The sequence below is a fragment of the Callospermophilus lateralis genome, chromosome 11 (genome assembly GCF_048772815.1).
Source record: "Callospermophilus lateralis isolate mCalLat2 chromosome 11, mCalLat2.hap1, whole genome shotgun sequence".
Lineage (NCBI taxonomy): Eukaryota > Metazoa > Chordata > Mammalia > Rodentia > Sciuridae > Callospermophilus > Callospermophilus lateralis.
The window spans coordinates 19,969,289-19,996,925 of NC_135315.1; the positions used below are offsets into that span (position 1 = coordinate 19,969,289).

A 27,637-nucleotide genomic window follows, 5' to 3' on the forward strand; every position below is an offset into this window, starting at 1 on the left:
TCTTCTGCTAAATTGCTGAGGCTGGTTTTGAACTTGTGATCCTCCTGTCTCAGCCTCCCAAGCTGCTGGGATTGCAAGCATGCATATTTTTATTTATTTATTTATTTATTTTAGAGGGAGGGAGAGAGAAAAAAAATTATTTTTTTTTTAGTATTTATTTTTCAGTTTTCGGTGGACACAACATCTTTATTTTATGTGGTGCTGAGGATCGAACCAAGCGCCCCCAGCGCCCCACGCATGCCAGGTGGCACCTTACCGCTTGAGCCACATCCCCAGCCCCCATATTTTATTTTTTGTTTTGGGGATTGAACCCAGGGGCACTTTACCACTGAGCTAAGTCCCCAGCCCTTTTTATTTTTTTATTTTTTATTTATTTATTTTTTTTTAATTTTATTTTTTTATTGGTTATTCAAAACATTACAAAGATTGCAGAATCACATCGGTTACACATCCACATTTTTACATAATACCATAATAGTAACTGTTGTATTCTGCTACCTTTCCTATCCTCTACTATCCCCCCTCCCCTCCCCTCCCATCTTCTCTCTCTACCCCATCTACTGTAATTCATTTCTCTCCTTATTTTTTTCCCATTCCTCTCACAAACTCTTATATGTAATTTTGTATAACAATGAGGGTCTCCTTCCATTTCCAAGCAATTTCCCTTTTCTCTCCCTTTCCCTCCCACTTCATGACTCTGCTTAATGTTAATCTTTTCCTCCTGCTCTTCCTCCCTGCTCTGTTCTTGGTTGCTCTTATTATATCAAAGAAGACATTTGGCATTTGTTTTTTAGGGATTGGCTAGCTTCACTTAGCATAATCTGCTCTAGTGCCATCCATTTCCCTGCAAATTCCATGATTTTGTCATTTCTTAGTGCTGCGTAGTACTCAATTGTGTATAAATGCCACATTTTTTTTTATCCATTCATCTATTGAGGGGCATCGGGGTTGGTTCCACAGTCTAGCTATTGTGAATTGTGCTGCTATGAACATCGATGTGGCAGTATCCCTGTAGTACGCTCTTTTGAGGTCTTCAGGGAATAGTCCGAGAAGGGCAATAGCTGGGTCAAATGGTGGTTCCATTCCCAGCTTTCCCAGGAATCTCCATACTGCTTTCCATATTGGCCTCACCATTTTGCAGTCCCACCAGCAATGTATAAGAGTACCCTTTTCCCCACATCCTCGCCAGCACTTGTTATTGTTCGACTTCATAATGGCTGCCAATCTTACTGGAGTGAGATGGTATCTTAGGGTGGTTTTGATTTGCATTTCTCTGACTGCTAGAGATGGTGAGCATTTTTTCATGTACTTGTTGATTGATTGTATGTCCTCCTCTGAGAAGTGTCTGTTCAGGTCTTTGGCCCATTTGTTGATTGGGTTATTTGTTTTCTTATTGTTTAATTTTTTGAGTTCTTTGTATACTCTGGATATTAGGGCTCTATCTGAAGTGTGAGGAGTAAAAATTTGTTCCCATGATGTAGGCTCCCTATTTACCTCTCTTATTGTTTCTCTTGCTGAGAAAAAACTTTTTAGTTTAAGTAAGTCCCATTTGTTGATTCTTGTTTTTAACTCTTGTGCTATGGGTGTCCTATTAAGGAATTTGGAGCCCGACCCCACAATATGTAGATCGGAGCCAACCTTTTCATCTATCAGACGCATAGTCTCTGATTTGATATCAAGGTCCTTGATCCATTTTGAGTTAACTTTTGTGCAAGGCGAGAGGAGGGGATTCAGTTTCATTTTATTGCATATGGATTTCCAGTTTTCCCAGCACCATTTGTTGAAGATGCTATCCTTCCTCCATTGCATGCTTTTAGCCCCTTTATCGAATATAAGATAGTTGTAATTTTGTGGATTGGTTTCTGTGTCCTCTATTCTATACCATTGGTCCACCCGCCTGTTTTGGTACCAGTACCATGCTGTTTTTGTTACTATTGCTTTGTAGTACAGTTTGAAATCTGGTATTGCTACACCTCCTGATTCACACTTCCTGCTTAGAATTGCTTTTGCTATTCTGGGTCTTTTATTTTTCCATATGAATTTCATGATTGCTTTATCTATTTCTACAAGAAATGCCGTTGGGATTTTGATTGGCATTGCATTGAACCTATAGAGAACTTTTGGTAATATTGCCATTTTGATGATGTTAGTTCTGCCTATCCATGAACAGGGTATATTTTTCCATCTTCTGAGATCTTCTTCTATTTCTCTCTTTAGGGTTCTGTAGTTTTCATTGTATAAATCTTTCACCTCTTTTGTTAGGTTGATTCCCAAGTATTTTATTTTTTTTGAGGATATTGTGAATGGGGTAGATGTCCTCATTTCCAGTTCAGAAGATTTGTCGCTGATATACAGGAATGCCTTTGATTTATGCGTGTTGATTTTATATCCAGCCACTTTGCTGAATTCATTTATTAGCTCTAGTAGTTTCTTTGTAGACCCTTTTGTGTCTTCTAGGTATAGGATCATATCATCCGCAAATAGTGATAATTTAAGTTCTTCTTTTCCTATTTTTATGCCTTTAATTTCTTTCGTCTGTCTAATTGCTCTGGCCAGTGTTTCGAGAACTATATTGAATAGAAGTGGTGAGAGAGGGCATCCCTGTCTTGTTCCAGACCTTTTTATTTTTAATTTTGAGACAGGGCCTCCCTAAATTGCTGAAGCTGGTCTCAAACTTGTGATTGTCCAGCCTCAGCCTTCTGGGATTACAGGTGTGTGCTACCACTCTGGGCTCATTTTATTTTTGAGCCAGGGTCTCACTAAATTGACCAGGATGGACTCTAATTTGCATCTTCCTGCCTATTCTTCCCAAGTAGCTAGGGATTACAGGAGTGCATCACCATGATCAGTTTGTGCTGTACATTTCTGAGGCTAGAATTCACAGTCTCCATTGTATTCTCAGAAGGATCTGTGACCCATCAAAGGTTAAGAATCATTGATTTTCTCACCAGAAATTAATAAGAACAGCTATCTTTAGGGAGAAGGACTGATGGAGAAAGGAGGGGAAGATTTCATTTAACATTTTCAACCTATTGAACTTTTTTTTCTTAAACCGTGAACATGTATTAGTTTTGTTGAAAAAAAGTGCTATAGTAAGATAATGAACCCTTTTTAGATTTTATTTTTTTATTTGTTTTATTTTATTTTGGTACTGGAGATTCTACCCAGAGGTGTCCTACCACCAAGGTGCATCCCCAACTCCCCAGCCCTTCTCTCTCTCTCTCTCTCTTTTTTTTTTGGTAGTGCTGGGGATTGAACCCAGGGCCTTGTGCATGCTAGGCAAGCAGTGCACCAACTGAGGTATATTCTCAACCTCTCATTTTTAATTTTGAGACATGGCCTCACTAAGTTACTGAGGCTGGCCTTGAATTTAGGATTTTCCTGCCTCACTCCCTAGGTGCTGGAATTATAGCCATCTCAGCCAGCTAGATTTTTATCTTTATGTCTGTGTTAGACGAATATAACAAACACAAATACAACTGGTGTTTTTAAAAACTATGATAGTATCAGCACACAAAAATCACTCCGTTATGCAAAGTTCATCCCCTATTGTGTAAGGCAAAATGTCTACATTTCCTATGAGCTACTGGCTTCAATTCAGTAAAACTTGCACATCAAGTAGGCGCGGTGGAAAAGAAAAAGAATTTCAGTAACTCAGAGGCCTAAACATGTCAAATACTGTTTATACATGTCAGTCCTCATACATATACTATCTGCATTTCTGTGTACCAGCTAATAACTTAGCTGTTGACATTTGATACTTGAAGCTATGGAACCGAGGACGGGGTTATATCCACTATCTTCTCCCCACGCAATCTAGTAATTACTCTATTTTCGCGTCATATTTCCGGGTGTGTGTGCCCGACTCACGCAGAAACCAAAGTTCAAAGCAGGCAGGAGTCGCCCATGTTCTTTTTGTTGTCCTCAGACACCTAGTTCAGGAGTTGGGCCCCCCGGAGGATCCGGTGCTAACTGGGAGTCTGAACTGGCTGAGTCCCACGTGGTAAGAAGCTCTTAACCTCTCCCCACGTGGTGCCAAGGGCCGGGAAAAGGGAAAGCGGGCAGCAGGGAGCCGTATCAGGGCATTTAAAGTGTCTTGACGTCACGCACTGCCAGGAACTCAGCTGAGTTTTCAGCAGGACATTCCGGTCATTTCCCCACCCTCCCCCCGTGATTCGGTGCCCAAGGCTTGGGTTCTTCCCTGGTTATTACGGAGGGAGGAGCACTAAGCCCTTGGAACAGCCATCACAGGGGCGTACCCAGTCTTCTTTTGACTCCGCCCTTTCTCTTGGAGGCTCTTTTTATTGGTTTGTGGGTGGGGTTTCGGATGTACAGCCATGCTCTGGGGCCTCTGGGTGGCCGAGCAAGCTGGCCGTCTCATGAATTATGCATGAGGCGTGTCTTGGCTAGGCAAGGGCTGGGTGGGGATTGGTTGGAGGGTCTGTAATTCAGCGGTTTCCGGAGCTGCGGCGGTGTAGACGGGGAGGGGGAGCCTGGGGTTCCGACGTCGCAGCGGAGGGAAGGAGCCCCAACCGGATCCTTGACGAGCACCCCAGCTCGGCTTTGCCCCTCTGCGTCGCCTAGGAGAGGCCCGGCGGCCTGAGGAAGCCCAGCCACCCGCACCCGACGCGAGCGCAGCCCCGGCCTGTCGGGCCTCACAGCTGGAGAAACAGGTGAAGGGGGCGAAGGGTGGGGCCGCGTCCCCCGACGGCCGGTCGGCCTGGGGACCCTGGGGGGCGCCGTAGGAGCTGCGAGCCTTCGGGAGTGATTTGAGGGGTAGTTGCGAATGAACGCTTCAGTGGAGCTGGCGGGATATGAGAAGACACGGAGGGTCGCCCTGAAGGGACAACTCCCTGGGATGACAGGAGCGGTCTCGGAAGAGAAGGGGGCCCTGGAAGGAAGTTTCGGTCTTGGGGGAACGGGGATAAGCGGAGGAAGAGTGGCAATGAGCTCGAGGGGGCAGAATCTTGGAGCGAGGGCATACTAGTGTTGGGGTGGATGGAGAGAGCGACAGCCCCCCGACTTCCTGCTCCCTGAGGCTTTGGGGACGTTCGGCGCACGGGAGCGACTGTCACGCCGGCCGAGATTACTGGTGGTGTGTGTGTGTGTGGGGGGGGCGCGTGTTGGAAAGAGCCTCTTCCCTGCCTCGCCGGCTGGGCGCTTCCGCCGCCTTGCCCTGCTCCAGCTCTTTCGGAAGCCAGCTGTGCCCCTCTGGAGGTGGGAATAGGTATACCCCTATAGCCTCACGGCTGGCTGGTTTGGGGTAGGATTATTGAATAAGAATCAAGTTTCTTGTAGGGAAACTGAAAGACTTGTACTCTATAAATTCTTCCCCATCCCCATCATTTTCTAGGTTAAGCCATGCATCTTCCCACCTTGTAAAAATAAAATAAAATAGGACAAATCCCTGGTCAGGCCCGCTCTAGAGAGCAATAAACCTCTTTCCTCCTTGACATTGTTCTTTTATAAACACCAGGTAAACTCGACTAGAAGATAAATAATTGAGCCATTGCGTTTACTGGATTGCGGTGTTGCTTAATTGCATGGGACAGAATGAACCAATCAAGAGTAGGAGTTTTCTGTCTCAGAGCCAAGATCTTGGGTAAATGAAGAATAGAGGGAAACAAAGACAGGCTGGCCTTGGCCAAGCCCGGTGAGCTAACTTTACCTGTTGAGGGGTGTGGTTGCACTTAAATTAGCAAAATTCAAACTCTCACCCTAGTTGCTTTTTTCACATTTAGTACATATCACTCTGTAATACTAAGTGGTTGGTGTTGGCGAAACCAGTGGTTAGTCTTTTTTTTTTTTTTTTTTTTTTTTTAATTTAACTTATTTTTAATGGTATTGGGATTGAACCCTGGCCTTCACATGTTAGGCAATCACTCTACCACTGGGCTACATCCCCATCCATGTATTTTATTTTGAGACATGGTTTTGCTAAGTTGCCCAGGCTGTCCCTGAACTTGGGATCTTTTTGCCTCACCCTCCCAAATAGTTGGAATACAGTCTTTTTTTTTTTTTTTCCTTGTTAAACATGTAGATAATGTGTACCTGCTGTTTTTTTAATATCTAAATGGTTTATTTATTCTGTGTATGGATTGTGAATTTTTAGCTGGCTGTTCTGATGAAGCATTGGTTTGAAAAAAAATCAAAGCAGTAAATCTCACATTTTTACATGCGGAGTTAGACTGTATTATGACTTGATTCAGTCTCTTTTCTGTTATATTTTATATTAAATATGTCTGTGTTCTCTGAGCCAACATGTTTGTTTCCTTATTACATGTGCCAGACTGAAGTATTTGTTGAATTTTTGCTCAGACATTTGCATAGTGGGATGGGATGAAGAAATTTGGGGAAAAAAATGTTGGAGTGTTGATCTTAGTCCATTTGTTAGCATATACTCCACAAAGAACCATTAGCAAATTCATGAATCTTTATCTATCTATCTATCTATCTATGTAGTTCATTTGGGAAGAATAACCATGGTTATGACTTACTTATAAAGGATTTGTGAGGTAGGTAGTTCACCTAATATTAATTCCTTTTTGAAGATAAGGAAATTGAGGCCAAAGGGACAAGACACTTGCCCAAAGTAATAGTACCATAGTGCTGAAACTTGTGCCTTCTATATATCTTGTGTTCTTTTGACTGTCGATACTTAAATATTGGGTCTTAATTTAGAGCCAGTATAGGCCCTACTGAGAAAAGTGTCAATGAATTTCTTACATGTGTCTGCACAGTGAGATCCCACCAGTAGGCTGAAGGACTCCAAGGGAGATATATGCTCAATAAATAGGTGAAAAAAAGTTGTACAAATAGGACTGGCTTAGGTCATTCTGCTTCTAACTTGGGAAGAAATTAAATTTTTTGTCAGCATAATTTGCCATCAGAATTTAACTACTTGCTAATGGAGATGTTTAGGCAAGTTTTAGGTAAAGGGAAGTTATGACCTAAATGTCATTTCAACCAGAGTACCTTGTGGCTTGATCAGTGGTCATTTGTGTCTTCAGAAAGTTGCTTTTTCCTTCCTGTCTGTGTGTGTCATGACATTCAGATGGGGCAGAAGTGGTGAACATCACTGTAGATGCCTGAGTCCAGCACCTTTTTGCTGATATTTTCTGATAAATTGGCATGTACATAAGCAAATATTTACTTTTGTCAATTTCATAAGAGTTGCTATGAAAAATAAGATGTGTCTTGTGTACAGAATTTTCAGTCTACTGGGGTGATTTGATGAATGTTTTAACCATAGAATGCAGCACGTTGGTGTTACCAAAGAGATATTGAGGCATTACGCCTGTGCTGTCCATCAGGTAGCTATTATATACAAAAGAACATATAGTACAGATCTAGAACATTTCCATTGTCTTAGAAAGTTACAGGTCTTAAGAGTAATGAAAGGTTACAAGATTTGGAGTTGTCTAGGTAGTCTTTCTTGCCAAAGGAGAGATTGAACTGGGTCCCAAATAATGGGTATAAAGAGCAAGGGGTGACAAGGTATGGGGATATAACATAAAATCTTGAGAATTTGGGAAGGTAAATGGGCCTTGAATACAAGACCAAGGAATTGCAACTCTGTCCTTCTGGAGGGAAGGTTTTAAAAGGATTTTGAGGCCAAAATTTAGGGTTATAGAGTACCTCCTGTGTCAGGCACATGCCTGGTGCTCTAATTTGTACAAAGTAATTCAGTAATTCAGTGCATATGCCCTCTGCTCTAGGGGAGTTGTCACTTGATTCTGACCTTACACATGGGGCCACCATTCAAAGAGAAGTGAAAAAAGCCTAGGGTGTTTTAAGTGCAGAAGTATTTTTTTGAGGATTTTTGATTGGCTACATATCATTCCCCACACCTTCCCTCTCCCAGGACTTTAACTCAGGGCCTCACACGTGCTAGACAAATGCTCTACCTCTGAGCCACACCTTGAGCTCCACCAATCACATTTTATATCTTTTATGCTTAATTTTTTTTTTAGTTGAACATGGACAACAATACCTTTGTTTCACTTAATTATTTTATGTGGTGCTGAGGATCAAACCCAGTGCCCCATGTGTGCAAGGCAATTGTTGTACCACTAAGCTACAACCTCAGCCCCCTTAAATTTTTTTTTTTTTTTTTTTTTTTTTTACCGTAACTTTTGGGAACTTATTTTTAAAATCACCTAAATAGTACTTGAGGGACGTCCCCAAATCCTGAAGAACTCTCTGGTGTTCTGAAACAGTCTCTGAGGGGCTGGGGACATAGCTCAGTTGGTAGAGTGCTTGCCTTACGTGCACAAGGCTCTGAGTTCAATCCCCAGCACCAAAAAAAAAAAAAAAAAAAAAAAAGAGAAAAAAGAAAAAAATCAACTAAAATAATCTCTGTAAGATATGGCAGGATAACATAGCTGAGCTATCTCTGACTTTGTTGACTGTGGTGAAAAGAATTTATACGGTACATATATACTTGTTGCTGGTGACCTTGGCTTACTCTGGTGCACTGTAGTTAGGCTGGCCAGATGGTATTTGGTGGTCCATTGTTTGAAATGCTTCCAATATTTAAAATGAACAGTATTTGGAAGAATGAATTTCTATATGGCCAGTTCTCATTTATTGTGTTAGGATTATCACAGTTATTAATTCAGATCAGCAATCATATACACTGAAAGCCAATTATTGTGCTAGGCAGAATCCAAGGAGAATGAGAAATCATCCTTGTTTTCATTGAACTAGAAATGTTGTGGAGACCAGGGTGTGTGCTTTGTGGGTCAAGACTCAGGCTCTGGAATCAAATAGATCTGGGATCAGGTCTTAGGTCTGCTGCTTCCTAATCAAAATCTGAGCCTTAGTTTTCTTATCTGTAAAAGAAGATGGCAAGAGTACCTTTCTTGTAGGTATTATTGAAGATTCAATAAAAAAAAGATAAAATCCTAAGCACTATGCTAGTATATGGTAAGAGCTCTGTAAGCCTAAATTCCTATTAAATGTTCAAGAAAAGAGATCAGTTCTCTTAATTGTTGAGAGAAAGGCTTTATTACAGAGGGGCTTTAGTACGTATGAACATCTGAATAGGGTTTTGTAGGATGAATGGAGATTCTGACAAAGTTGAGTTGTAAACAGTTGCATTCAAGGCTGAAAGAACACAAGTGTGCAGAGGCTTAAAACAGCATACTGTATTCAGGTAGCTATAAGTGGAAGTTCTTAATTTAGGAGAACTAAACTGAGGGGAAAGGAGGCCACAGAGTTATACGTCTCTGGTCCCTTCCCAATAATGGAGTTTAAATGTCATTAAAATAAGTTGTTTTGTCCATTTTACAAAGTAATACATGATATTATAAAAAAATTAAATTTATTATTGTACCTATAGTTTATTATGTTTCTTCAGATTTTTTCAGCTTTATTTATTTGTCAGTTTATCTTGGACATGTTTATTGCAAATTCATTTTAAGAGTCTAACAAAAGAATAATAAGGAAAGCATATCTATTCCCCAAAGAAAATAATGTTTGAATTATCTGGCTTTCCCTCTGCTAGCCCCATCTGTAGGAATAAATGACTTTTGCCAGGTGCAGTGGTCCACACCTGTAATCCAGCAACTCAGGAGACTGGGGCAGAAGGATCACAAGTTTGAGGCAGTTTGTCACAAAATGAAAAAGAAAAAGGTCTGGAGATGTAGCTCAGTGGTAGTGTACCTCTGGGTTTATTCCCCAGTACCATAAAAAAAAAAAAAAAAAAAAAAAGGAATAAATAACCTTACTAATCACTGAACATTCACCTCACCTTCCACTTAAATTGCATCAGCAGAGGAACTTATATTTTGAGCTTTCCTAAAAAGGTAAACTATTGTTGTAGTGTTGAGACACTTGGACAGTGTGTTTGAGGGTTTCCTGGTGTACAGTTACTATAGGAGTTAAAAGAGTGGACTGTGAGACCTTGGACTTTAATCCCAGATCCACCACCTCTTAGACCTTGGGCCAGGTGCTTTAACTTCTTTGGGTTTGTTTCTGTATCCACAATCTAGATAACAGGTCCACTGATAGAATAGTTGTGAGGATTAAGTAAGATAATTCATATACCATAAAGTACTTTGTGTAGTCCCTGGGAAATAGCTAACACTCAATCCTAATAATTGCTATTATTTAAAAACTGCAGTATCTAACTACAAAGTTGGGTAAGTTATGATTCATGGTAGTCATTAATGACCCAAAGGAAAGAAAGAGTAATTGGGAGATTCTAAGCTACTGGGAAAAAACCAAAATGAATAGGGACTGGGGATTTACACTGTGGTAGAGGAGACCGAGGCCTTCACGTAAAAGGTATAGACATGGCAAACTGTAAATTCCTGTTTTACACAAAGGCCCTTGTGATAAGTCTCTTTGCATTCTCCAAAAGCTTTGATTACATCCTGTTTAATATTCAACACATTAAAAGTTGATTACCACTTAGGAATAGTCCCTTGGGGTTTTTCTTGACCCAAAAAGTACAGATAATATTGAAGGTTTGAAAGGTTAGAGGAGTGATTAGAGTGTTTCTCAGAAAGAAGTCAATCAGAAGAACTTTATTTTGGGTCAGGCTGGGAAAATGGGACAACTTTTGTTTTTTTTTGGTGGTGATGAGGATTTGAACTCAGGCCCTTTTACATGCTGGGGGAGCACTTCGAGACCTGAGCTATATCCTTAGGCAGCCCAATGTTTTGTTTTTGAGACAGAAAAACAGTTTTTGTTTTTCTCTGTGTTAACCAGGCTGGCTTCCAACTTCTGGGTTCAACTGATCCTCCTCCCTGTCCCTGAGTAGCTAGAGCTATAGGCCTGAGCCTATGCACCTGGCTGTTATATCATTTAGTTTGGGGGTGAATAGGCATCTCAGGTAGTATGGATGATCTGTTTGAATCTGGGAGCTGATTTGTTGTGCACTACTCACCTGAATTAGCTGTCCCTTCACATTTATATGTGTGTGTATGTGTGTTCCATGAGTCAGTGTGTTTGAGGGTGTGTGTATATATGTAATTGTGGTTAATCAGAGGTGTAGAGCTTTATTTTCCTGTCCTTGCAACTTTCCTTTGCAAATTAATGAGTATTCAAAACAACCTTGCTGTTAAGAACAACCACTTGGCTTCTCCATAAAATAGATTTTTCTCACCCCAATTCTCTAATTTTGGACTGGAGAAGACAGAAAGGAAAAGGCTACCCAGTTGTTTCTTGGCCAAATGTGGGGCAGGAGGAAGCCAGCAGGGTTTGAAAGAGAAAGTAAAACTTATGGTAAATAATGGCTTCCCTATTGTGGAGGAGGAGTGTAAATTATTAGGGGGATGTTTGGGTAGTTTTTGTAGATGCCATTTCTGAAAACTGATTTGGATTAGCAAAGGTGAGCCTAATTTAGGAAAACCCTGCCCGACTGTGTCAAACATCTGTTTTCCCGTTTTGTTGATTGATTGCATTAGTTTGTGGTATCTTGACCTCTTGGTATGAGCGAATTTGAGACTGAACTTGAGCACTTGCTTGGGTGAAAGTTTCCTAAAATTTATGTCTTTCTCATCTTTTCTACTGTTAATTTTGTTTTACTTTTCAACAAGCACTGTTTTTCTGGCAGAATCTAAAAGCATTAGACTTTTCTTTCATTATCCCTGCCGCCCCAAATGTAATCCTCAAAACCTCAAAACCCCGATGCTAGCTGTGTAATTACCTCTCCTGTAAACCAAAGTGCAATATTGCACCGAGTTAGCATTAAAATAGTCAGCCTTTGAAAATTTTTTCTACTTATGGTTCAGGCACAATAAATATTTAATCTCAGACTGACTTTCTCTGACAAATCAGTTTTGCATTATATGTGGGCTTTTTTTTTTTTTAAATCAATATATTTAGGGAAAGCAAATTTACTGAAACATTAATCATAATAAACATAATTAGGATGGTAACTCTTTTATGATGCATATGGGCAGGTGGGATAATTGAAGTGTTCTAGAGCCAGTATCAATACCTATTCTTGGTTCTGTGTGTTATTGTCTAGTTCCATTAGAGTGAAATATACAATGTGAATTCATGTATCAGGCCAGGTTCTGTATAGGCGTACACTGTAAGAGAGTAGAAACCTGTGGAAGCTTTAGCATCCTAATTACTATATTGGAGATTCTTAGGTTCCCAGAGCGGGCTAAAATTCCTGTTTCTAGTACCATTGTGGTACAGAATGTCCATAGTTGGGGAGGCTGTATGTGTGACTGGGACAGGGGTTATATGAGAACTCTTTGTTTTAAGCTAAATTTTGCTCTGAACCTAAAAGTGTTCTAAAAAATTAAGTTTATTCATTAAAGAAATATTTCTGTGTCTGCAGAAATAGCTGAGATGCCCTGGGTTAGAAGTACCCAATATGGAGCTGGAGTTATAGCTCAGTGGTAGAGCACATGCTTAGCAGCACAAGGTTCCATACCCAGCACCCAAAAACAAACAAAAAAACAAAGCCAAACAAAACCCTCAAAAAAACCCAAACACAAAACAATTTTCATAATATAGTTATTTGCATTTTTAACTTAATTGACATTTGCACATATACCAGTAGACATTATATTCAATTCACTTAGGAAAATAATACTGGTTTTGTTTAAGGATATCCTTGATGAAACAATATGCAGTATTAAATTCATGGTCTGTCGACCCTTGAGGACATGTCTTTGATATTCTGTAATGAACTGGGAGGCACAACATAAAACACTGCTGTATACTGAAGTATGATGGCTGTCTCAAGGAAAAGCACGGAGTGGTACTGGGAAATGAACTCAGGGGCACTCAACCACTGAGTCACATCCCCAACCCTATATTGTATTTTATTTAGAGACAGGGTCTCACTGAGTTGCTTAGCACCTTGCTTTTTTGCTGAGGCTGGCTTTGAACTTTCGATCCTCCTATCTTAGCCTCCAGAGTGGCTGGGATTACAGGCATGCACCACTGTGCCCGGCAAGGAAAAGCACTTCTGATTTGAGTTGTGATTTGAATAGTTTGCTTTTTTCATGAAATACTATTTTTACTTGAAAGAATAACTGAGAGGCCAGCTGGGATATTGGCAGATATTTTCTTAAAAATGAAAGAAAGGAAGCTGTCTGTTTAAGGAAAACAACTGCCAATATCTGTAACCAATGATAAAATTTGGGTTTTAGAGTAAAAATCAAAATTTGAGGAAACTTATATTCACTACTGTGAGTTTGACAGCTTCCCAAAACTAATGAAAATGATTTTTTTTCCTAATTGAAAAAAAATTTTTTAAATTGGTGGTACCTGGGAGGTGGGAGAAAGCATTCTACCATTAAGTTGTTACTTTCCCAATCCTTTTTATTTTTTATGTTGAGACAGGGCCTCACTAAGTTGACCAGGCTGGCCTTGAAAATCCTCCTGCCTCAACATCCCAAGTAATTAGGATTACAGGTGTGTACCACCACACCCAGTCTGAATGTCATTTTTCAGTGTTAACAAAAGCGATTTTGGGGAATGGTGTATAACGAAATGTCAGCATTTGAAAGCCTGAGTATCTCTGAAATGTTTTCAAAATGTCTAATGCATGATATTATAAAATCATACATGGCAGACCTTGTGTTCAAAATGCAAGGTAGACTAGTGGATCTTAATGTAATTGAATATGAGAAGTGTATTGACATGGTCTCAGATTCCACATTGCAACTGACTTTAAGGAACTATCAATCATTCATTCTTGGTGTAGTATTAAAGAAGAATATTCAGAATGATCTGAAAAGACAAATTCCTCCATGTTCCAAATAGTATATCTGTATGAAATCAAATTTTTCTCAAGTACTTCAACCAAGACAACATATTGCCATAGACTGAATGCAAGCAGTTATGAGAATCCAGCTGTTTTATATTAAGCCAGATATTAGATACCCATAATTTTCAATACTACTACTTTTCTTTTACTAAGGTTTTGAAAATTTAGTTATTTTTCATAAAAAATGTTATTTATACTAGCATGCAATAAGTTTATTGTTTTTAAAGAATGAATTAATAAATATTTTTAAATTTTGTCAATTTTAATTGTTAAACCATAGTTTCTAAGAGGCATTTTCTAATAACTATTTATGGATACTATATGCATTTTTTTTTTTTTTTTTTGGTGATGCTGGGGAGGATTGAACCCAGGGCCATGTGCATTCAAGGCAAGCACTCTACCAACTGAGCTATATTCCCAGCCCCTTATATGCATTCTTTTTTTTTTTTTTTTTTAATGGTTTAATCAAGCCCACTTTATTTTTTTAAAGAGAAAGTGAGAGAGGAGAGAGAAAGAGAGACAGAATTTTAATATTTATTTTTTAGTTATCGGCGGATACAACATCTTTGTTTTGTATGTGGTACCGAGGATCGAACCCAGGCCGCACGCATGCCAGGTGAGCGCGCTACTGCTTGAGCCACATCCCCAGCCCCATATGCATTCTTTTTTAAGAATATTTTTTAGTTGTCAATGGATCTTTTATTTTATTTATTTATATGTGGTGCTGAGGATCGAACCCAGGGCCTCACTCATGCCAGGCAAGAGCTTTACCACTGAGCCACATCCCCAGCCCTATTTTGTATTTTATTTAGAGACAGGGTCTCATTTAGTTGCTTAGTGCCTTGCTTTTTTGCTGAGGCTGGCTTTGAGCTCACAATCTCCCTGCCTCAGCCTCCAGAGCTTCTGGGATTAGAGGTGTTCACCACTGCACCCAGCTAATTTTTAAATTTTGAGACAGTGTCTCGCCAAGTGGCTCAGGGTCTGCTGAGTTGCTAAGGTTATCCTCAAATTTGCCTTAGCCTGCCTCAGTTTCCCTCTTCCTGGTGCATGCCTATAATCATAGCAACTGGGGAGGCTGAGGCAGGAAGATTACAAGTTTGAGGCCAGCCTAGGTAATTTAGTGAGACCATGTCTAAAAAATAAAAATTAAAATAAATAAATAAGTAAATACATAAATAAAAAGAGACTGGGGATGTAGCTTAGTGGGAGAGTGTCCCTGGTTTTCAATCTCAAGTACCTGGGGAGTGAGGCATTGTCTTATAAATTTTATAAGAAGTGTTGATTTATTTCAGACATGTCTTAATAAAGTTAACTTTAATTTGTTACATGTAAGATGAGTAAAGTTCTCATTTTCTTCTTATAATTGTGTAACAAATTTTAAAAAAGGAATTTACTTATCAGAGATCTTACATCAGAGATAAGACTTAAAAACAGATAATTAGACTAGCCCTGGAGTTTGAAGGCTCAAGTTGTTCTGGCTTGAGTTAACCATTATCTGTATATGTCACTTAACCTTTCTGTCCTTATCTGTAAAATGGGAATGATACTTATTGATAGGATTGTTGCATTATCTTGGTCCCCTCAAGGTATCCTCTGACTAATTGGCCATCCAATGTGAATTGGCCTTCAGGTTAGTTCTGTATGGGTGTGACTTTTAGAATTTAGATCTCAAGAAACTGGAATAATGTTTAATTTATTCATTCTTTTTTCAAAGTGTGCATTTTCTAAGTTATGACCAATCTTCATTTAACATTGTTGAATTATAATTTCATTTAAAAAAAATTCTTAGTGGATTGGGAATATAGCTCAGTTGGTAGAGTGCTTGCCTCACATACACAAGGCCCTGGGTTCAATCCTCAGTACCACAAAAATAAATAAAATAAAATAAAACAAAAAGTTCTTAGTACTGGGGATTGAATCAAGAGTCTCACACATGTGCTCCATGTCTTTTTGTGGCTTAGCTCATTTCTTTTCATTGCTGTAAACATTCATGCATAATATATACGCATAAATTTTCAACTCCTCCAGGTAAATACCAAAGGAGCACAATTGCTGGATCATATGGTAAAAGTATGTTTGGTTTTATAAGAAATTGTCAACTCATGTTCCAAAGTGACTGTACCATTTTGAATTCCAAATTGCAATGAATGAGAATTCCTGTTATTCCATATCCTCACCAGCATTTAACGTCATTAATGTTTTGGATTTTAGCTGTTTTAATAGATGTATAGTAGCATCTTCTTATTGTTTTAATATGCAATTTCCCAATGGCATTTGATGTTGAGCATCTTTTCATTCTGTGTCATCTGTGTATTCTCTCTCGATTTAAAATAATTTAACCATATATATATATATATATATTTTTTTTTTTTTAGTTGTCAATGGACCTTTATTTTATATTTTATTTATTTCTATGTAGTGCTGAGAATTGAACACAGGGCCTCACCCATGCTAGGCAAGTGCCGAGCTACAACCCCAGCCCCTATATATTCTCTTTGGTGAGGTGTCTGTTCAGATCTTTTTGGGCACTCGACCACTAAGCTACATCCCCAGCCCTATTTTGTATTTTATTTAGAGACAGGGTCTCACTGAATTGCTTAGTACCTCGTTTTTTTTGCTGAGGCTGGCTTTGAACTTGCAATTCTCCTGCCTCAACCTCCGCTGCTGGGATTACAGGCATGCACCACCGTGGCGCCCAGCTGTTCAGATATTTTGTCCAGTTTTTCCTTTTTATTTTATTGTACTGGTAATTGAATTCAGGGGCACTCTATATTGAACTATATTCCCAGCTCTTTTAAAATTTTTTAGGGCTGGGGTTATGGCTCAGCGGTAGAGTGCTTGCCTACTGTGTGTGAGGCACTGGGTTTGATCCTCAGCACCACATGAAAATAAATAAATAAAGGTATTGTGTTCATCTACAACTAAAGAAAACAAATAAATATTTTTAAAAAATAAAATTATATTTAAAAAAAATTTTTTTTTAGTTGTAGATGGACATATACCTTCATCTTATTTATTTATTTTAATGTGATGCTGAGGATAGAACCCAGTGCCTCACATGTGCTAGGCAAGTGCTCAACCACTGAACTACAACTTCAGTCCCTAAAATTCTGTTTCAAGACAGGGTTCCCCTAAGTTGCCCATGCTGGCCCCAAAACTTTTCAGCCTCCCAACTAGCTGGGATTAATAAATGGGGTACCACCATACTCAGCTTTTGCCCAGTTTTTAAAAATTTTATTTTATTTGGTACCTGGGTTTGAACCCAGGGGTGTTTAAACACTCAGTCACATCCCCAGCCTTTTTTTGTTGTTTATTTTGAGACATGGTCTTGTTAGGTTGTTTAGTGCCTCCCTCAGTTGCTGAGGCTGGCTTTGAACTTGTGATCCTCCTGCCTCAGCCTTCCAAGTTGCTGGAATTTTAGGAGTGCGCTGCTGTACCGAGCATACCTAGTTAAAAAAAATTTTTTTTAATTGTTGAGAGTTTTGAGTTTTTTTCTGTAGCCAGGTATGGTGTGCACACCTGTAAGGAAAGGAAATGCTTGCATACCCCTCACTGTGTCCAGTAATCCATAAAAATTTCAAAAAAATTTTTAGCCTTTAAATTCTCTTGTGTGTGTTTATTTATTTTTATTTTCATTTTCATTTTCCTGGTTCTCTCTTGTGTTTAATAAGGCAGGCCACAGAGCCACAGTCAGGCATACAGACTTAGATAATACCCTGGATGAAGTGTGAATTCCTCCTTAAGATCTGAACATTGCTGAGCCTCGGTGGGTTGGAATAGTTGAAATGATCTTTTGAGGAAGGAGAATCACCATTTCTAGGGTTGTTCTTCTCAGGTCCTTTTTAGTCACTGTTTCTGGGGGGCTCAGATTAAAGAACAGAAGTGAGAAGATGATCTTCCAAGGAGTCCTGGAAGCCTTTAAGGCAGTCAGTGCTGGAAGGGCAGAGTGGCTTGAGGTGCTTCCTGATGGATTTGTCTTGGAGTTCAGAAAGCAAGCCTAGTTGAAGGAAGGGTGGGCTGGTGGCCTGGAGTGTCCCCTGTGATCCCCGTTTTACAAAGTGAACAGACATTACTTTGTTGCCATTTTGCTCATCTTTCCAATGGTAATGGACACAATCGAATGCTTCTTTTTTCTCAAAGCTGTCTTCTCTTGGCTTCTGTGACAGCCCATTCCCCTGGTTTTTCTTCAGTCTTACTGCTCCTTTCCAGTTTCCTTTCCTGGTCATCTTTCTCTCCCTGATCTCAAAATATTGAAGTACCTCAGGCCTCTTTCTCTCTGGGTTTCTTTCCTTCTGTTTCCCAATATTCTCTCTCAAGGTGATCTCACCCATGACTTTGGCCTTTACTCTGATAAAGCTTTAACCACCCTGATGACCACCAGATGCCTGGGCATCTCTGGGCTCCCAGCTCCTGCATCCCACTGCTTACTGGACTTTTCCCCTTGGGTACCTTGTAGTTGCCTTCTGTTTATCTTGTGCAAAATATAACTCTTTAACTTTCCGTCCACAAGCTTGTTCTTAGATGTTCTCCTCATCTAATTTCTCCATCCAAGTTAAGGGTAGTTCATTGTCTACCCCATTATACAAACCCCAAATCTAGGGTCATTCTTCATTCATTCTCTTCTCTCATAACTTCTGCTTCTGTTCAAATCTTCAGCAAGTCCTGTTGGTTCTACCTCTAGAGTTTTCTCAAATCCCTTTACTTTTCTTTTCTTGACTTCTGTTTCCCCTCTATGTAGACAAGGTAGATACCCTGAAAACCCTCTGATAACAAAACATCTAGAAATGCTGGAAAATATGAAGTCTTCAGAATCAGAAACAAACATGAGCTGGGCATGGTGGTTCATACCTGTTAGTGGCTTTGGAGTCTGAGGAAGGAGGATCACAAATTCAAAGCCAGCCTCGGCAATTTAGCAAGGCCCTAAACAATTTAGTGAGACCCTGTCTCAAAAGAGAAAAAAAAAAGAAAAAGGCTGGAGATGTGGCTCAGTGGTTAAGTGCCTTGGGATTCAATTCCTGGTACTCACAAAACAAAACAAAAAAACCCATGATCTCACCAAAAACAGGAGTAGAAGCCAGCCTGTAATGGTAGGGGTCAGGGTGCCTGTGTGGCACTTATCTATGTCCATCACCAAGGATTTTTAGTTTAATAATTACTCTAAGGGCTGGGGAATAGCTCAGTGCTTATCTAGCATGCAGGAGACCCTGGTTTAATCCACAGTAGAAAGAAAGAAAGAAGGGAGCGGAGAAAGGAAGGAAGGAAGAAAGCAAGCAAGCAAGCAAGCAGCCACTCTGGGCAGGAGATAAGGCCTTAGTCTTGATGAATATTTGGAAATGTCCTAAAAAAAGCTGGGCAGGTTGGTACATTCCTAGAATCCCAGCAGCTGGGGAAGCTGAGGCAGGAAGATTGCAAATTTGAAGCTAACCTCAGCAATTTAGGGAGAACTTGTCTCAAAATAAAAAGTAAAAAGAGCTAGGGATGTGGCAGAGTGCCATTGGGTTGTATCCCTAGTACAGGGGGCGAAAAAGCCTAAGAGTAGAGGCCTCTCATTTCAAAGTTTGAATTTATACTATTGTTTTGGCCCTGGAAACTCCAAGCTGAGATTTTACAGAAATATGTGTGTTTTCACTAGATGTGGCGACACACGACTGTAATCCCAGCAATTTGGCAGGCTGAGGCAGGGGGATTACAGTTTGAGGCCCACCTGGGCAATTTAGTGAAACCTTGTTTCAAAATAAGGAATAAAAATGACCAGGGGGTGGGGCTGGGGTTGTGGCTCAGTAGTAGAGTGCTGCCTAGCATGTATAGGGCACTGGGTTCAAGTCTCAGCATCACATATAAATAAATACAAAAAAAAGAAAAGATCCATTGACAACTAAAATAATATTTAAAAATTAAAAAAAAAAAATAGCCAGGGGTGTAGCTCTGTGGTAGATTGCCCCTTAGTTCAATCCCTAATGCCCCTCTACATGAGAGTTTTCCTGTAGGATTGAGAACAAGCATTTATTTCCTGGAAGAAGCCTTCCCTATCTGAAGTATGTCCTCTTGACCCCAGTCACTATCCTGTCATCTTTACTGCTCTTATCACAGATGGTCATTGCCTCACTAGTTTACTCTTTGTCTTCTCTATCTCTGTGAGGGCAGAGACCTGTCTGTCTTGTTCATCATCTCTATCCTGCCCTTGAGAACAAAGTATTTTTTTTTCTTTAAGGGTGAATAGATAAATGGGTAAATGAGTTGGTAAAGGAGGTTCCTTCTGAGGGATGATAAAAAGATACTACCTTCTGTGGGCGGGATTGAACCCAGGGGCACTCAACAGCTGAGCTACATCCCTAGCCCTTTTTTATTGAGACAAAGTATCCTGAAATGGTTCAGACTGACATTGATTTTGCTATTCTCCTACCTCAGACTTCTGAGTCACTGGGGTCACAGAGTGAGGTGTGGGTCACATGACCAGTGCTACCTATTTTTAGAAATTTTAAAAAGATATTTATTTTTTAGTTATACGTGGACACAATATCCTTATTTTATTTTTATGTGGTGCTGAGGATCGAACCTAGTGCCTCAGGCATGGTAGGCGAGCACTGTACCTCTGAGCCACAACCCCAGCCCTAAAATTTTATTTTGATACTAAGCATTTCACTTAAAAATAATGTTAACTTTTATCAAAGCAGTACATATAAGTAATTTAAAAATCAAAGAATGCTGAAATGCTTATGTTGAAAACAGTCTCAGACTGGGCATGGTGGCACATGACTGTGATCCTAGTGGCTTAGAAGGCTCAGGCAGGAGGGTCTCATGTTCAAGGCTAGCTTGAGCAACTTAGCAAGACCGTGTCTCAAAATAAAATAAAAAGGGTTTGGGATATAACTGAGAGGTAGAGTATTTCTGGGTTCAATCCTCTCTAGTAGTAGTAGTAGTAGTAGTAATAATAATAATATAAATAAAGAAAACATCTGTCTCTTGTCTCATTCCATCTCACGTTCAACTCTGCTTCCCAGAGGCAGTCCTGAAACACTTTTGAGATTTTTCTTCTGCTTCTAGGTGACGTTTATACTGCTTTTTTTTTTTTTTTTTGGTATTGGGGATTGAATCCAGGGGCACTTTACCACTGAGCTGCAATATATCCACTGCCATTTTTATTTTTTATTTTGGAACAGGGTCTCACAGAGTTGCTTAGGGCCTTGCTTAATTGCTGAAGCTGACTTCAAACTTGTGATTCTCCTGCCTTGGCCTCCTGAGTTGGAGGTTTATAGCAATTATATAGTTGCTGGGATTATAGGCGTGTGCAGCCACACCTGCTATACTGGTATTTTTGATGTATCAAATTTTAGACTCCTTTGAACTTCCTATTATGATCACTGAAGCTCACAACATAAGCATCATAATTATTAATTAAAACACTGAATAGTGCATTTTATTGATTAAATACTATTCTAATATAAACCAAGCATGATTTTGTTCCTTTTCACACATATATGTTTATTTTATCTGGAGTTAATATTTTTATTTTTAAAAATTGGTTTAGTTTTCTTATGCCTATAGCTAACTTTCTCCATATGGTCCCAGCAGGTCTCCCAAGGGCTTGGCATTTGACTTTAAATACTGAAACACATTGATAATACATCATTCGTGATTTTCTTGATGACCTCTTATTCTCCCTGCCCCTAAGTCCTTCAAGATCTGGGTCACCTTTTGTCACTCTCCTGTGCCTGACTTTCTTCATCTCTTTCTAACTTTGCTTCCTGTGTGGTGAGACACATAATCTGCTAACACACTAGCAAGGACAGGTAGGTGGAAACAAAATTTTTGGAGTTGTTGGTATCTGAAAAATCTGTGTTCTCTCTCCACTCCTAAATGATCATTTGGGTAGGTGCTGAGTTTAGTTCATTTTGGAAGGCATTGTTCACACAGTTTGCACAGGGTTCCACTACGTGCTTTGAATATAACACTTGCTGCTGTGCCACTATGGTTTATTTTATAACTGACATGTTTTCTTCCTTCCTCTTCTCCCTCTCTCCCTCCCTAACCATGGGGGCAAGCAAGATTAACCAGGCTGTTATCTGTCCTTTGGCTCATGGACCATACAAATGAAGGAATCCAGACTTCTTGGCTGGACCTGGACATCTAGGCTGTCTCTCAAGGCTACAAATGAATTGATACCTGACAGGGCACAGTTAGAGTACAGCATTTGTATCCCCTGTTTAAAAGCCCACTGTTCCCACTAGCATTTAGAATCATAGCCTCTGGGAGTCCCACGTGTATTCTCTTTTGCTAGCAAAACAATAAAACTTCTTTTTCCCTTTTTCTCAAAACCTTGTCCTTGTTATTGGATTGGTATTTATGACAAGTATTGAGCTTTTGGTATCAGGTTGGCTTTAAATTCTTCAGTATTTGTGTTGAAAGTCTGGTGCTGTTGTGATTTCTGATCCTCCCTAATTTCTCTGGAAGTCTGTCCAACTTCTGTATTCCCACTGTTCTGAAATGTCACAGGATAGGTCTTCATGTGGATCTGTTTTCATTCATTGGGCTGAGTATATGAGATGATTCCCTTTCAATCAGAAAGGGAAATTCTTATTTCTTTGAAAATATCTTCTGACCATTGTTCTCCCTTTGTTCTGAGAATCCTCTTGGTCAGATAATGGTTCTTCTGGACAGATCATCTCAGGGTGGTTGGTTTGTGCTCTCCTCCCCCTACTGCCTTCTCTTTTCCCTTCTTCTTCTTGTTGGCTTCCTTGGCTCTGTCTTTCAAACCATGTATTTAATTTTCTTTTTTTGGTACTGGGAATTGAGTTCAGGGATACTCTACCGCTGAGTTACACCTTACCACCACCCCTCCTTTAAAATTTTTTTTTTCATTTTATTTATTTTTATTTGTGCTAAGGATTGAACCCAGGGCCTCACATGTGCTAGGTGAGCTCTCTACCTATGAGCCACAACCCCAGCCCCCAGCCTTTTAAATTTGACATAGTCTTTAATTTCTGACATAGAGTCTTACTAAGTTGGCAGGCTGGCCTCAAACTTGCAATCCTCCTGTCTTAACCTCTTGAGTAATTGGGATTATAGGTGTGTGCCACTCTGCCTGGCCTATTCAATTTTTAATTCTGGTTGTCATTTCCACTTTTAAGAGTTCTTTTCCCCACTTGCCATTTTAATTTTCATCTTGATACTATAGTTTCATGAAGTTTTTTACATTCTCTGATTACTGAGTTCCTCTTTTCTTCTTTCCTTCCTTCTTTTCTTTTCCTTTCTCTTCTTTTTACAGAGCTAAGAATGGACCCAGGGCCTCATGCATACTAGGCAAGCATTCTACCACCGGGCCCCACCCTTTGCTTGAGTTCATCTCTATTTTTTATGTTGGAGATTTTCTTCAAAAGTGTAGTTGTTCTTGGTTTTGTTTACTAACAGGTTGAACGGTCTATGTGCTTGTTGGGTTTGTTGTAGGCAGAGCTTTACTCTGGAGGTTGGGGGCTTCAGCTGCCAGGTTCTAGAAGTTGATGTGTGTAGACTGTCACCTAATCTCTGTGTTTTAATTTTGTGACTGTCTTGCCCTCATCTGGGCATGGTGTCCCCAAGTTACTTGGCTTTCTTTAGACAATAAGTATACTGTCTTCTGCTGAATTTGAAGAGAGGTAGTTATCTGGGGAAATGAAATGTTCTTTATACAGATTTTTCCACCCATCTTCCTGTTTTCAACTGATACATTTGTCCTAGCCTTCAACAGTATCTACTACCTCCAACTTGAAGCTTTGGGGGTTTACACAGTGAGCTCAGAGCTCTTTTCTGCAAACACTTTCAGTTTTCTCAGCATGCTAGGTCAGTTACCATCCCTATACTTTCTGGATTCTAGAATTTTATTGATATCTTTTGTCCACTGTCATTGCTCATTCTTTGTCCTTGTGAGTTTATATCCATTGCCTCTGCTTTTCTTTGTAGGGTTTTGGGTTATGGTTAACCAGGAAATGTGTGTCCTGTTCTCCGGAGTAGTCCTTGTTTGCACCTGCTGTTCCCTCTACTTAGACTGGCCACCCCTTCCTCTCCAGAATGACATTTCTGTAGAACCATGATGCTTCATAAAATATATGCCTTCTGTTGTAGCACCTAGCTCATTTTCATGCAATTATCTTGTTATATGTATGCCTTTCTTTTAAAACAGTATCCAGTATCTTCTTTGACAGTGGGGACTGGATTGCACAACCCATAGGAGCACCATTTACCTTATTATTTTGGAGTTGTGTTCCATGAATGCCTCCCAGAGTGTGCATTCTTGTCTTGGTGGGCACCTTGGTAGACGTCCTGAATTCTCCACCTCTGTGTTCCTCAGTTTAGTAAAGAACTTGGTAAAGGGGCACTCAAATATTCAGTGAACCAGTGACCCTCTATGGATGGCCTAAAAGTCATAGATTGGCAAGAAAACCTCTGAGAAATTATGCATTTGGTTCTTTGCATTTTTATCTGCTGAGGTCACAATATTTTGATTTTTTTTTCTTAATGCCAGCAAGAAAACATTTCAGGCGAATAACAATAGTGATGCTATTTTCCTGACTGGATAAATGATTTTCTCTGTAATTAGACCTTTTATTTTTTTCCTTCTCTAGGTACACTTTTCCAATTGTAGAGTTAGAGGCTTGATGTACTTCTTGCGTCTTAAGTTAGGGGGAAACAGCCTAGACTAAAAGCTGAGAGGTTGGCTTTTGGATGTACCTATGTTCACATCACTAGTCTGTATCCAAATCTATAAAATGAGGAGGTTGGATTTTTTTTTTTAATACCTTCATTTTATTTATTTTTATGTGGTGCTGAGGATTGAATCCAGGGCCTCGCACGTGCCAGGCAAGCATTCTGCCGCTGAGCCACAACCCCAGCCTGAGGAGGAGGTTGGATTTTCTGTATTTTTTAAAAAATGTTGACGGACCTTTATTTTATTCATTTATTTATATGCAGAGCTCAGAATTGAACCCAGTGCCTCACACATGCTAGGCAAGTGTTCTACCACTGAGCCACCCTCAGCCCCATGGATTGTCTGTATTTTAAGAGTTGGTAAAAAGAACAAAAATTCTGGGCCTGGTGGTGCATGCCTATAATCCTAGTGGCTCAGGAGGCTGAGGCAGAAGGATCACAAGTTCAAAGCCAGCCTCAGCAACTTAGCAAGGCCCCAAGCAACTTAATGAGATCCTGTCTCAAAGTGAAAAATAAAAAGGGCTGGGAATGTGGCTCAATGGTTAAGTGCTCTGAGTTCAATCCCTGGTACCAAAGAAACAATAACAAAAATGCTTTTTTTATTGAGTTGGAGCTCACATTTCTTGAGGATAAAGCATTTGAAAGCAGACAGTGGAGATAGAGATTTACTATGGACTGTAGGTTCAATCTTAGATCTATCATTTTGGGATGATTTCTAATCTTACTTATCCATGTGGTGTTATTTTATGAGCTCTTTTACTTCAGTGACAATATTTAGTTATGGTCTTATTTCTTAAGATTCTCAAGTACTACCAACAGACACTTGCCAGGAAATAACCTTTTGTGGAGGATGAGGGGTGCTCAAGTCTCATCATTGCACCTTAAAGAGGAACAACTCTATAAGAATTTAACATTATAGGAAAAAATCTTATGCTTAAACTTTTTTCTTTTGAAGCTTATATTTTAGTATAAGTATAGTAAACTGGGAAACTTTACCACTTAAAGTATATTTCCATAAATTATTGTATTTATTAGCTTCTGCTTAAGAATGACCAGTTTATGCCTTTATATGAAGTTAATTAGCTTCTTATGCTACTCCAGTCTTCTCAATGATAAAAACATATAACAGATTTTTTTTGGTGGTGCTGGGGATTGAACCCAGGACCTTGTGCATGTAAGGCAAGCATTCTATCAACTGAGCCATATCTCCAGCCCTATAACAGATTTTTAAAAAACCTATTTAAGGCCAGGGATGTAGCTCAGTTGGTAGAGTGCTTGCCTCGCATGCACAAGGCCTTGGGTTCAATCCCCAGCACCAAAAAAACAAACAACAACAAAAAATTAATTTTTATTAATTTATTCAACAAATATTTGAGCGTTCCAGCTTGCTGGGCAAATAGCAGTGAACTGAAGAAAGTCTTTGTTCTTATGAACCATGGGTTTCTAGCTGGTGATAATGGAAGGAGACAAGCTAAAAAGAAGTACACAGTTGGGGTTGGGCAGCTCCTGTAGCCTACCCCCAGGTCCCAGATCCTCAGTGTCTCCACGGCACTCATTGTTTGAGCTTTGATTGAATCCTGTTCAGGTACCATGTGGTTAGGCCTAGGATTGTGTCTACACTGAACATGTACAAATTCTTTTCCTTGTCATCATTACCTAAACAATATAGCATAACAACTCCTTATATAATAGTTACATTTTATTAAGTATTTTAAGTCATGTAGAGGTAATTTAAAGTGTTTGGGAAGTTATGCATAGGTAATATGCAAATACTATGGCATTTTTTCTAAGGGACTTGAATATCCACAGGGATCTTGTCTTAGAACCAATCTCTGGCATATACTGGAAGACAACTATATTTGCATATTGAAGGAGGATGAGTATTGTGAAGACAAATTCATCAGGGGAGATGTGCTGTAGTAAATTGAGGCCTGTCTATGGACAGTGGTGCAGAGACTAATGAAGTGAGGGTGTGAACTTTCCAGGTTGAAAGAAGACTAAGTATAAAAGGCTAGAGGGGTGAGGGTGAAAGCATATAGACCATCAGGAGTTTGGTCTAGCCTTCTAGGGAATAGATGATGATAGCTCAGACTAAGGTTGTATTGGTAATGGAAGGAGACAAGTTAAAAAGAAATACACAGTTGGTACCCAGGCCAGCCTCAAACTTGTGCTTCCATTCTAGGAATCCTTAGAAGGTAGAGCCGACGGGTTTGTTCATGGACTGGATGTGGAGGGAGGGAGGGATGGAGCAGAGAAGGTTAGGAGGAGAGAGGCTGGAGTCAAGGCTTAACTCAATACGTGTAGCCCGAACATGTACAAGGGTGGAGTTGTCACTTGCTAAAATGGGAAGAGTAGAGGGGAAGCAGGCCAGGAGAAGTTTTTAACAAAGGGGCTGGTTTGAGATGCTTTTTTGATATCCAAGCGAAAATGTTGAGGAGGCCACTGGATGTAGGAATCATGTTCATGAAAGAAAATGGGCTGTAAATGTGGTAACTGTCAGTGTATGATGGCAGTGTTTTTTTTTTTTTTTTTTAAGTACTGGGGATTGAACTCGGGGTGCTTTGTCACTGAGCTACATCCCCAATCCTTTTTTAAATTCTGAGACAGAATCTCACTAAGTTACCCAGGTCAGCCTCAAACTTGTAATCCTCCTGCTTCAGCCTCCTGGGTCCCTGGAATTACAGTGCATGCCACTGCATTAGGCTTTTACATAGCATTTTAAAGTAGTGGATGCTTTTGTGACTTTTTATTTGGTCTTTGGCCAAGGATAATAGTACCAAAAGGCTTTTTCCAGCAATTTGTCTTTTTTCTCTCTTTGGTTGCCTTCAAGCTGTGAAATTTTGAATGATGATTTGCTTGCCTGACCAATGATTATTTCTCAGAGGCTATATTCCGCCTACTTATTTACTTACTTATTTATTGAGTAGTATTCGGGATGAATCCTGCGGCCCTTTACCATTGACATACACTCCCACTCCCAGCCCTATTCTCAAAAGTAAAATCTTTTTTGGGGGGTGCTGAGAATTGAACCTGGAGGCTCTCTCCCACTGAACCACATCCCCATCCCTTTTTATTTATTATTTTGAGACAGAGCCTCACTAAGTTTCTGAGGGTCTTTCTAAAATTTTTTTTTTAATATATATATATTTTTTAATTAATTAATTAATTTTTTTTGGGTCTTTCTAAATTTGAGGCTACCCTTGAATGTAATAGTTG

The 27,637-nt window shown here is 39.7% G+C and overlaps 1 protein-coding gene across 5 annotated transcripts in view; it reads left to right on the plus strand.

The window, feature by feature from the left end:
- Positions 1–4,415: 4,415 nt before the first annotated feature.
- Stat3 (signal transducer and activator of transcription 3) overlaps positions 4,416–27,637 on the plus strand; it is a 60,553-nt gene continuing 37,331 nt past the window's right edge. For all 5 annotated transcript variants that reach the window (XM_076871425.1, XM_076871429.1, XM_076871428.1 and 2 more), the window contains exon 1: positions 4,416–4,673. The gene's annotated coding sequence lies outside the window, so the exon portion shown is untranslated. The remainder of the gene's footprint in view (positions 4,674–27,637) is intronic.